A 12,500-nucleotide genomic window follows, 5' to 3' on the forward strand; every position below is an offset into this window, starting at 1 on the left:
CCTTCAATCCGCCAGAACACATATTAATTTTCTGACCGTAAACTTTCCTTGAAAAAATATTAGCCCTAGCTACCTGTGGCCGCAAAGTTTACAACTGCCTACAAGACAAGGGCTAACATCATCTCACCGCAGTTAACCATCGCCTAAACTTCGTCGACCCAGAAAAACGAGCCCATAGCAGAGCATTGAAAAGACATGATGGGGAGTGAAACGAAGTATGCCTCGTACGGGAACATCCATGGATCTCTACCAAAGCTATTTACTTGGATGTATCATTGAGCATATTGCCGATCTCTACAAAGAGCGATAAATCGCAAAATCCCTCTAAATGCACCGTTCGTGATCCAGAGGAAGAAAATATACACTTTGCAGTGTCTCGGCGAATTTTTAAGCAGACAGGAAGAACAATTTCACGATAAAAAGAGCAGGTAGCCATTTCTTATGACAGTACTTTTATTTGGTTTGTTTGTTATGTTTGCGAATCAAAACCCTGTTACAATGATTGTTTGAAACTCCACTTCTTGCGCTTATTCTGCTGAAAAATGGGTAAAATTGCAGGAAAAGTGCCGAGATTGCAGGAAAAACTGTTCGATCCGTATTTCAGACACAAGTTCGACCGACTTTTTTTAAGTCCATATAGACAGAAAAAAAACCCCTCTAAAAAGAAAGAACAAAGCGCCACAGTCCCAAAGGACGTCTATTGTTATCGCCATTGTTTTCTTGAAACAAAGGAGTGTATGCATAATGAAGTAGGGACCTGTGCGGAAATCTTGCCCAAATATTTTCTGAGGAGCAATTGCAGAATCCCCGGCCGACCAATAACCTACTTAAAAAAGCTGCCAACGCGGTCCGCAGTCCCGAAGTCGATGAATGAAAAGAGAAGTGTAAGGGCAAGCTGTGAAATGAACCGCACCCGCGGTCCGCAGTCCCGTAGTCGTTGAATGAAAACTGGTGGTCAACTAGAAAGCCTTCGCTACTTTGACCACCATACACATTTTATAACCTGTACTGTAATTATTTTATCTTGTAACCATGAGTTGTGACTATATTTTTCTTTCTCTGCTAATTTTTATGCAAATAGTGTGAAATAAATAAATGAAACTTGTTAAAGGGCAAGCAGTAAAATGAACTGCCACCGCGGTCCGCAGTCCCGTAGTCGTTGAATGAAAACTGGTGGTCAACTAGAAAGCCTTCGCTACTTTGACCACCATACACATTTTATAACCTGTACTGTCATTATTTTATCTTGTAACCATGTGTTGTGACTTTTTTTTTCTTTTTATGTTAATTTTATGTAAATAGTGTGAAATAAATAAATGAACCATGTTAAAGGGCAAGCAGTAAAATGAACTGCCGCAGTCCCGTAGTCGTTGAATGAAAACTGTTGAAGGGCAAGCACTAAAATGAACTGCCACCGCGGTCCGCAGTCCCGTAGTCGACTCAGCCTCGTCCCCAGGGTCTCTCTTCTTCCCTTAGATAAGAGATAAGATAAGATTTTTTTATACACGGTGTTTCCATTAGTTGATTTATTTCATTATGTATAGTAGTATATCTATCTACCTAACTACAATAAAATTTAATAACAACAATTCAAATAAAAGAAATAAATAAAAATTCTGCTTTTCATGGAGCTCGTGTCTAAAATTTACTTAAAATTAAAATATTACTTTAAACTGTGGCGACTTAGCTTAGATTTGAAATCGGTCAGTGAAGACGCTTGTCTTAGGTCTACAGGTAAGCTGTTCCACAACTGAGCTCCACTGTACAAAAAACTTCTCTTGAGATAATCAGTTCGGGGTTGTGGAAGAACTAATTTATTTTCGGTATTCCTTAAACGATAAGCACTTACGTTGTCACGATATACAAATCTTGATCTCAGATGATCAGGTGTCAAACCATGTAATGTTTTATACATTATGATAGACTTCTGTTCCAATCTTTGATAGTAGAGTCTTCGCCACCCTAGTGCCCGGAACAAATCATCCAAATTACTATCATAGCTGGCAGACATTAGGATGCGAGCTGCCCGATTTTGAAGCCTTTGCAGTTTTTCAGAAAGGCCTTTGTTACAGTTTCCCCACACTACACTGCAATAATCAAAATGTGGTTGAATAAGGCTATTATAAACTTTAATTAGAACATTAAATGGAGTGAGATGCCGAATTCGTTTAATTGCACCAATGGCACAAGCTATCTTCTTAGAGATATTTTCAATATGACACTCCCAGTTTATATTTTGATCGACATAAACTCCAAGGGATTTAGCGGAGGTTACTTGTTCTATTGCGTTTTCGTTTATAGTAAGAGAGGGACTTTCCGTAAATTGTGATAACTTCTGCCTTGATGCAATAAGAATAAACTCAGTTTTTGTCATATTTAGAGTGAGCTTGTTAGCAGAGAGCCATTCGTACACATTATATACTCAGGTCGTGATTAAGGCAATAATTTATATGCTTACTCAGTACTGGCAAGCGTCAGGCTGGTATCATCTGCGTACATTCTGGGTTCCGAATATGTGAGACAATGTGGTAAGTCATTAATATATACCAAAAACAGAAGAGGTCCCAAAATTGTTCACTGGGGAACACCACATCTTAGACAATTCGGAGTTGACTTACAAGAATTTAGATGACAAATCTGTGTTCGATTATCTAAATAAGAAGCAAACCATTGATGGCTGGTCCAGCAAATCCCATAGTATTGCAATTTTCGTAACAAAATATCGTGATCTACTGTATCAAATGCCTTTTTGAGGTCTAAAAAGAAGACTACGGCATTAACAAGACCACGGGCTATATCCATTGCCCAGCTATCTGTAGCTTCGATAAGTGCTGTGAGCGTGGAGTGCAAAGACCGAAAACTAGATTGATGGCACGAGAGAAAGTTGTTTTTAGTTAAATAAAGATAAAGCTGATCGTAAATTATCCGTTCAAAGACTTTGGCCACAACTGGAATTACTGATATTGGTCGATAATTCTTCGGATCAGAGCGCTTCCCAGAATTTTTATACAAAGGAGTGACTCTGCGGCAGATTTCCACTCATCGGGAAAGATGCCAGTCATTAGGGATTGATTAAATGTATGAGTAAGAGATTCTGCTGGTACATCGGGACATTCCCTTAGACGTTTCGCTGAAATATTATATAATCTATATAATATTATCTACAGCTAAACCTTTTCTTATCAGCGTTGTATGATAAATAATGTTTGAATTCAGATGAATTTTCTTCGTAGTGCAAATTAGAGGACGAGTTAGAAACGTTTGAGGCGGAGCTCGTGTCAGTGTATCCGGTCGTTTCGCCAACGTCCTAAGTCGCTTGGCCAACGTCCTACTGGTCAATAGGCCATTTCCGAGTTCACGTATGTCTCCTCTTCAAAGCGTTAGTTCTACTTTACATATGAATGAAAACTGATTTTCATAACAAAAACTTTGCACTTAGACTCGCTTGAAGAGGACGCAGGCATGAACTCGGAAATGGCCTATTCGCCAACGTCTAAATAAAACTTTACACTGGTGTGTGTTGTCATTTATTTCATTCTCTCGCCTGGAATTATTTTCCTGCGCGTGCGACGGCAGTTCTCTACGAGTAAAAAAAAGTTTTCAGCGCGTGTGTGCAATATTAACCAGTCTTTTCCTGTGTTGTCATTTATTTCATTCCCTCGCCTGGAATTATTTTCCTGCGCGTGCGACGGCAGTTCTCTACTAGTAAAAAAAATTCTTTAGCGCGTGTGTGCAATATTAACCAGTCTTCCCCAGTCACAAGTCAAACTACAATTGACACTAATTAGCGTCGCATTTTAATTAGCGTCGCCTATGCGAGCTTATTCGAATATGGATGTTTCCGGTTAACCAATCAGCCTGTGAATTTTATCGCACTTACCTTTCTGATCCGATGCCATAAGTATAAAAGGCCCAAAAAGATACTGGACCTTCATTCGAGCTTTAGAGCAACTGAATACAATTCCAGCTTTACATCATGAACATCTGCAACGTGTGTAACTTCGCCATTCGCCCGCGCCAGGAAGGCCTTCAATGTGACGGCTGCTACCTTTGGCAACATCTTACCTGCGATACTGGAATATCTCGAGCCCAGTACCGCGCCGCTGTACGGTCTGGAGAGGAAATCGACTGGAGTTGCCAACGATATTTGTTGATATGTTTTCAATTTGCATCGGTTTTCATCGAGAGCATTAAAGTTTATTAGGCAGTAGGTATCTGACGTTGGCGAATTGACCAGTGGGACGTTGGCCAAGCGACTAAGGACGTTGGCGAATCGACCTGAGACGTTGGCGAATGAGTCGTTGGCGAAACGACCGCAATTCGTCCATCCGCCACGCTTGCTTGTTATGGGTATGCTTCCTTCATTGAAGCGAGTGCTTAGGCTTAATCAGTAAACGAGTGCTTTCTTCTTCAGACGATCGCGCTTAGGCTTAATCAGTAAACAAGTGCTTTCTTCTTCACACGATCTCATGAAAAATTTAGTTAACCGAACCGCAACGTGAAAGCTAAAATTTTGCGAGAGTGCTTAGGCCTAATCACTGAAACGGGCACTTAGGCTTAATCAGTAAACGAGTGCTTTCTTCTTCACACGATCTCATGAAAAGTGTAGTTAACCGAACCGCAACGTGAAAGCTACAATTTTACGAGAATGCTTAGGCCTAATCACTGAAGCGAGCGCTTAGGCTTAATCAGTAAACGAGTGCTTTCTTCTTCACACGATTTCATGAAAAGAGTAGTTAACCGGACCGCAACGTGAAAGCTAAAATTTTGCGAGACTGCTTTGGCCTAATCACTGAAACGGGCACTTCAGCTTAATCAGTGCTTTCTTCTTCACACGATCTCATGAAAAGTGTAGTTAACCGAACCGCAAAATGAAAGCTAAAACTTTAGGAGAATGCTTAGACCTAACCACTGAATCGAGCACTTAGGCTTAATCAGTAAATGAGTGCTTTCTTCTTCACACGATCTCGTGAAAAGTGTAGTTGAAGGAACAGCAAAATGAAATTCAAGAAGTGGAGCGCTTGCAGAATGCCCGGTTTAGGAACAGAGTTGTTTATATGAATATCGTTTTCTGTCCCATGCCATTGCGGACAAGCAGCATTGTTAACCACGACTGCGGGACTGCAATCTCGTACCCAGAGTCATCGGGCTTCTTGGCCAGCGGGTGAGCGTCCGGAGAGACTCTGGGATAATCGACTTGAACTATATTTTTGATTGGCCGCTTGCGTAACAATGACAGTCCGACAGGAAGTCGGTAAGTAATGCGGAAGCCCCAGAATTTGGAGGGAGATTCAAAATCTAAAACTAGTATCAGTGCTGTTTGTTTTTTTCTACCTCAGAAATATAAAAATCACAAAAATAATAAAACGACGAGGTTTGAATTATGTCTTATACCGCACGGGAATTTTCCCACGCTGCTAAAAAGTGATTACTATTGCTATTGCAAAAGTACCGTGGGAAAACATTACATCAGTCTGTTTGAGGAGAAATCCGTGGAATAAGGTCTTGTCGAAGCCATTCAGAATTACGGAAACATCAAATTGTAGAAGAAGAGGACATTTGTGTCGTTTCCACAAAAAAAATGTCGATCGTGTTGCTTGCACGATGGCATTCTGAACGATGGAATGTACGCTGAAACACTAAAAATACACTTAACGAAAGCGTCAGAGGTTTCATCTTCACTTGCTCTTACAGCAAGCCAATGATCATTTCTCCAGTTTCTTTGTGTGTAAGGCAAAAATTCTTGTTTCTCGAACACTTTCAACCCGCCATTTCTACTGTTTACGGTTTTCCCTTTTCTGTTTCCGGTTAAACTCAAGCATACGTAATAAGACCGGAACCGACGTTTTCTGGGAAAATGGAGTCGATTATCCCAGAGTCTCTCCGGGCGCTCACCCGCTGGCCAAAAAGCCCGAGGACTCTGGGTACGAGATTGGCGGCACTGCGGTGGCAGTTTCCTAAGTAAGGCATTCACTTGACACGGAAGCAGCATTGTTAAACACGACTGCGGGACCGCGGTGGCAGCTTGTTTAAGTAGGACATTTGGTGGGTTGAGTATTCTGCAATCTAGCCTTTTCTGACATGCAAAACTATGGCTACCTGTTTATTATTTGCAAGAAAGAACACTTGAAATACAAAATGGCTAAAAATTATCCTCATTATGAAAACAACTCGCATATCAAATATCAACGCATGTATGTAAATTAGTTAAGTTCGAATTGTATTGCACAAAGCGATTCGAACGCGATCAATCCACAAAGACAGAATATGCAGTGTCCCAAGAGCATTTGAAAACAATGATTTATGCAAAATTCGGGGGGCAAACGATGTGTATTATGGGGAATGCGAAAACTCGTGCTTGCAAACAAGGAAACACACTTTTTCAAAAACCATACCCAACTACCAGATGAGGAATAAATAGTATCCCATAATGAATAGCGATTCCTTTTATCTTATCAACTGAAATCGTGATCCACAATTAAGTGCTGGAGATACAATGTTGTGTTTACAAACAGACCTTGGTGCCAAGGCTTCGGCTCTTAAGCATATGTGTTATACCTTCATTGCGTGTCGGAAGAAAAAGTTGGTGTCAAGTTGAATGATTTTACTTGTGCTGCATTGACGTTTAGGGAAGCTCATGTGCTACATCGAGTGCTTGAGCGAACGGCGCCGATGTGTAATACCCGATTTTGTTGAGAGTCGATCAGTGGATGTGTACGTCTTCCTTGCTGGTTCGCATTAATTATTCTTTCGTTCAACATAGGTAATCAAAGAAGAGTCATTTAAATCTGAAATCCGCGTTTGTGCGATCGCTTTCAAATTCAATGATAAAATCACAAGTGCCACTTGCGGGCTGATTAAACTGGTGTATTTTGATATAATCTTCGACTCCGAAAGTATGAGAAAATGTGGGTTCTTCTGGGTACTTCTCCGCCAAAATTTCTTTTCACCATCGATCTGCGTGAGTGAAGTCCATAATTGGAAAAAGCTCTAATCCACAACTGTATAAATAACTTTCTTCGGGTCAGTAATCACATTGTGAGACAACCACAATTTGAATTATCAAAAATGAGTAGTCTTCCTTGAGTCTTGATGAATACATATCAGAAATTAAATACGAAGTGATGACGTATTGACAGGCACAAATCACTCACCATTACAATCGACAAAACCTACGTAATAATCACGAAGAAGATCGTGTATTTCAAGTCAACCGAGCGCTCCATTTTCTATGCCGAAGAGACATCTGGGATACTATTCAGTCTTCCTCTGCGCAACTACGTGTCCCGCCAGTGTTCAGGATCAAACCCTTTACTGAACAACCCCAATCGACCTTTACATTGAATATTACATTGAACATCGATGGACTGAACCACGGTGCGGGCTAGGGGAAAGAGTTAAGGTAAGCCATTTATTAACATCACACCGGACCGTTTGTTGACACATCAGTTCGTGTTTGGAAGATGAAAAGATTTTCATTTCCATAAAACGGTTTCAGTTAGTCTTTTCCGTTTTAACAGTAATGAACAGACAATTTTCTATCTTCCTATTTCGTTTATTGCTTGAGTGAACCATTTAACAAAAGGTAACAAGACCACTTGTATTTAGGCTGCATCATTTCTAACTCGTTTAGTCTCTTCTGCACTCTGCGCCAATGAACCAGTTGACGTTGCTCTATTCCTTTTGACATCCTTCGTATTTTTGGCGGTGACAGCCGCCCATAAGTTATTCTTATTGCTGGTATCGAAAAATGCCAAACGTATTATCGTGTTGTTGAGTTGTTATGACACATTTTTGCAAAACCTCGTAGTAAAATGACGAGGGTATCACGTTTTTCCCTCTGTTTGCGTGCGGTCTGTGAGAAAATCTCGTACTCATAGTCGTTCTCGTCCTATTATCTGAAGCTCTCTAACAGGCCATTTCCGAGTTCATATCCGCCTCCTCTTCAAAGCGAGTCTAAGTGCAAAGTTTTTGTGATGGTAATTAGTTCTACTTTACATATGAATGAAAACTAATTTTCATAAGAAAAACTTCGCACTCAGACTTTCCTTGAAAAGGAGGCAGACATGAACCCGGAAATGGCCCATTTCCCGTGGGTAGCCCGCCCCGAGGGTTAAAGTGCCCCTAACTCCAAAGTATTTTTTCGCTAAAATGAGTCTTTGCACCTGTTCGAAATGCATTGCGGCCTTTTTTCCCTTTTCTAACAAATCCTGCCACAAGTACAAATAGTTTACCTTGATTGGAAGGTTTGAGTGATTCATTTATTTGTTATCAGCTACCTCACAAAACGACAAGAAGATTTATTCCCCCATTAATACATGTTTTCGATTACAAGGCCATACAAACCCAGGGAAAGCACATAAAAGAAAAAAAAGAAGAAATAAGAAAAAAATCCTTGAACATTGAACAGTACTTGTGTCGAGGTTTTGCTTGCGACCTTGAGAAAATGCTGTCGTGCCCCATGGATTGGTTCCTGAGAGAACCATCTTGGCTACTTTCGAACCGTGGGAATATTTTCGGGCTGAGTCATAACCGCACTTGTTAATTTGAAGGATCTGAAAATTAACTAGACGCTCCATAAGCGTTCACTGGGTTTCCTGTGGTACGTATTACTCAAAAACAGAAGGGAAGTTGGGTGGTATTGAACTGCAGCGTTCCAGGCAATTTCTTCAAGTCGGGGGTCATTAAGACCATTTAAGGGGTCACCCAGAAGTCGTAGCAGCAGAAGTCCTTTGGCTCACACGTTCATTCATACGACGAAACAGATCTTTTTCTGAGGTTAAAAATCTAGCTACCAGCCTATTAATCATTTTTCAGAAACAAAAGATTCCTGTCATCTTTGGAAAAAATAGGCCGGCATTGCGTACGTGTGGTAGTGCAGTAACATAGAACTTTATTCCAAATTGTCAACTGAGCGGTGTTTTGTCTTCCAGGAGATTCAAGTTGTCTTTGCGTAATATGTAGCTTTAACAGTACACGATATTTTTTTGGTATGGTATATCATTGTAGTGCCATGGTAGAAGTCTTAGGTAAACAGCCCCCAGGGAAGACATGTGGTTACTAGCAAAGTACTAAACCCAGAACGATTGAAGAAAATAAAAGGGAATCGAGAAACATTGGCTGCTAGGCTGACATGTTGATTATTTTCAAGTTCCCTCACAACTTCTTTTTACCACAAGTTTAAGCGTGCGTTCTGAGCATCTGACAGCTTTGTAATACAAACGTTCACTGAAGTTAAACCCAGTCCTGTGGGGTTACTATCTGGATGGGTGACCTAACAGAAGCATAGAACCGAAAATTCTGTTTTAACGCTCAAAAATGCGAACTACATGTAAGCAAGGTACAGGTTTTGTTAGCTTAGTTTATGCAGAACAATCATTGATGCAAAAGTAAATAAATATTGATATACAGTTTTTAGGAAGAGCAGAAGGAAGTTTTAGGATGGTCGATCGAGAATAAAATATTTGCCATCGGCAACAAAATTTTACGACATGAAAACAACATTAAATTTTGAACCACGAACATAAAAAGTTACCATCAGCGAAAAACATTTTGGGAGATGTTTGCGACGTTCGATTTTGTTATTGTACTTTAGGTTGCACAAGTAAATCGCAAAATCAAAAGTGACATCAAATTCAGCGAGCGCCGTGAAAAAGTTACTGCGGCGTGTTTATTCGCAGTGAAGCATCTGTGTGAAATGATTGCAAGATACCGGGTTTTTCTTGTTAGTTTTCTTTTTCTTTCAAGTGTTATAAAGTTTGACAAGGAATCTGCACAAAGATCACAGTTGCCCAACTCTTGAGGCTGACCATTGTTTCTGCAAAGTCAAAAATGTACTATCCAAGGCGAGGTTATTTATCACCAGTTAATTCCATCGTTTTGGAAATAGCAGCTACTTATATTCATCAGCGTCACAATTTTTTTCTGATTGTTGAAACTCAAGCACGCTTCCAGACCTTGTTCCCTGTTTTGTGACTTACGCACGTGCTACTTACAGCGCACTACCACAAAAATCCTCCCGTATCACATTTCAACCCACGTTAATAAATTCTTCCAATTGGTAGTGGTTTCGGATACAAGTTCTATGCCAGGTACCACACAGAAAACACACGAAAAGTGATGGCAAAATTCTGGTGGCAGGGAAGCTCTTAAATATAGGGGTAAGGGGGACCAGGAGAGACGCCCTCCTGGGGGAAGACAAAATGAGTGGTACCGGGGGTAGCCACCCTGGACAGGAGTCCTGATCAGGTCTCCGGGGGTGAGGCCCATATCCCCAGTCATTAGGAATTAAGGGGAACCAGGAGGGGTGGCCCTCCTGGGTGGAGTGGAGTGGAGTGGATATTTTTCCGGAACTGTCTCCAAGGGCTAAGCTTACTGTAGGGTAAAGTGCAGCCAGTGATTGCACTTCCCTGCCACGGATTGAGCCAGGATGGAAGGCCATCTTTGGCTGCTGATGTGGCCACTCCAATACGGAAACTGTGTGAGTAGAAATTCTTGGCAGGGGGACCACAATGTTGAAGAATTGTCCTGAGCTCTGTTGTGAGATTGTTCCGTGAAAGCCATTGTTTGGGTTGAGCAAAGGCAAGAGAGGGTGGCTTGATGGTGGCTGGGCTTGGAGGAGATAATCTTTCATGGCCATCACTGAACAGATAGGTGACGAGGACTTTGCTATGGTGATTGTGTGGCCCTGTCTGAAGGGGTCGGTTTTGGACTGATTGATGCGCACTATCATGTGGCTGGGTGAGTGGGAGTTGGGTACCAGTGTGATGTCAGTGGAATTGAGGTGGATCTTAAAAACCCGAAAAAAGCGAGGGTGAAGGCCGCCCAAAGCATAACATGATCCAGGTTATAGGAAAGGTCGGGCTTAAGGTAGGAGTGAATGGAATGGAGAAGTGTAAGGGTAATAGGAAAACGGTCGAGCTGCTTGGGAGGAGTGAGGCGCTTAATGCCTGTGAGGACCTTTTGTAACCTATGCATGTCATTGAGCTTAAGAGGAAAGTTAAGCTCCCGATGTAGGTTCTGCAGTGCCATCAAGTACAGCTTCACCGTTTCATAGGATACTGTGTGGGCTAAATGAGATGCAAAATACATCAGGGTAATTTCCGAGGCCGGCACTAGGACAGGGGGGTGGGGGGGGGGAGGTGTGGGTCCTACTAAACCATGCATGAGGGCAAAGGTGAAGAAGTGCTTGACACCAACTTGATAGGTGCGTCGAGTGGAAGGCGCCAGGAAAACATTGAGGTATCGCTGTACGAAACCTCTCAGATGTTCATCGCTGATGGAAGGATGATGGAGGCTGTGGGAGAGCCAGGGTACGGAAGCGACCATTTGAAAATGGGAAAGGGAATCAGCAATAGAATTGTCTAACCCTGGGATGTGAGAAGCTGTGAATTCGAAGTTGTATAGGAGCGTTTGAAGTGTGATCGCTCGAATGAGGTCTATTACCCGAGGGGACTTGGAGTGTTTAGAGTTTATGCTGGCCACCACTGACTTGTTGTCACACCATATGCGGATCCTTCTACCAGACCAGCGGGGACCCCATAAAATACAAGCCAAGTATATGGAAAGTAACTCCTGCAATTCAATACTAATACTCTTTCTGGGCTGAGTGTGTCGTGGGGGAGCCAGTGGCCCTGGAACAATTCACCTGCTAAGAAACCCCCATATCCAAGGGAACCAGAAGCATCAGTGTATAGCTAAAAAAACGTTTTCCACAAATTTGCACTGCTACCTGAAATTTTACCTTATCATAATCTTGCTGTGATAATGATTTTTGAATTTTTACTCAAACACTGCTCAAACAACTGCCAAAAAAGGATTTTTCACCAAAAACTTGCGTTTTCAAGCTAAAAAGAACGTTTTCCACAAATTCCTACTGTTACCTGAATTTTACCTTATGTGTAATTAAAATGATTTTGAAATTTTTTCTCCAAACCTAATCAAACAACTGCCAATAGCATTTTTCACTAAAAATTTCTACCAATTTCGACTGTTACTTCAAACTTGACTTAATCATAATCTTCTTGTAATAGTGTTTTTAAAATATTTCCTGCAAAACTGCACAAACAACTTCCAAATAGCATTTTTCACATAAATTTGCATTTTAGTCTAAAACAAACGCTTTCCACAAATTTGCACTGTTACCTGAAACTTTAACCTATGATAATTTTGCTATTTTAATGATTTTCAAACCTTTACTCAAAAACTGCTCAAACAAGTGCCAAAAAGCATTTTTACGAAAAGCTGCGTTTTCTTGCTAAAAACAACGTTTTCTACTAATTCCGACTGTTACTGACTTCAAACTTGACTTTATCATAATCTTCTTGTAATAGTGTTTTTAAAATATTTCCTGCAAAACTGCACAAACAACTTCCAAATAGCATTTTCCACATAAATTTGCGTTTTTAGCCTTAAACAAACGTTTTCCATAAATTTCGACTCGTACCTAAAATTTTACTTTATGCTTTATTTCTTGCTGTAATAATTATTTTTAAATTATT

General features: G+C 40.9%; 1 pseudogene; it reads right to left on the reverse strand.

Moving 5' to 3' along the window:
• Positions 1-10,280: 10,280 nt before the first annotated feature.
• Positions 10,281-11,166, reverse strand: LOC138020663 (uncharacterized; annotated as a pseudogene).
• Between the last annotated feature and the right edge of the window lie 1,334 nt (positions 11,167-12,500).

Source organism: Montipora capricornis, chromosome 10, assembly GCF_036669925.1.
Source record: "Montipora capricornis isolate CH-2021 chromosome 10, ASM3666992v2, whole genome shotgun sequence".
NCBI lineage: Eukaryota > Metazoa > Cnidaria > Anthozoa > Scleractinia > Acroporidae > Montipora > Montipora capricornis.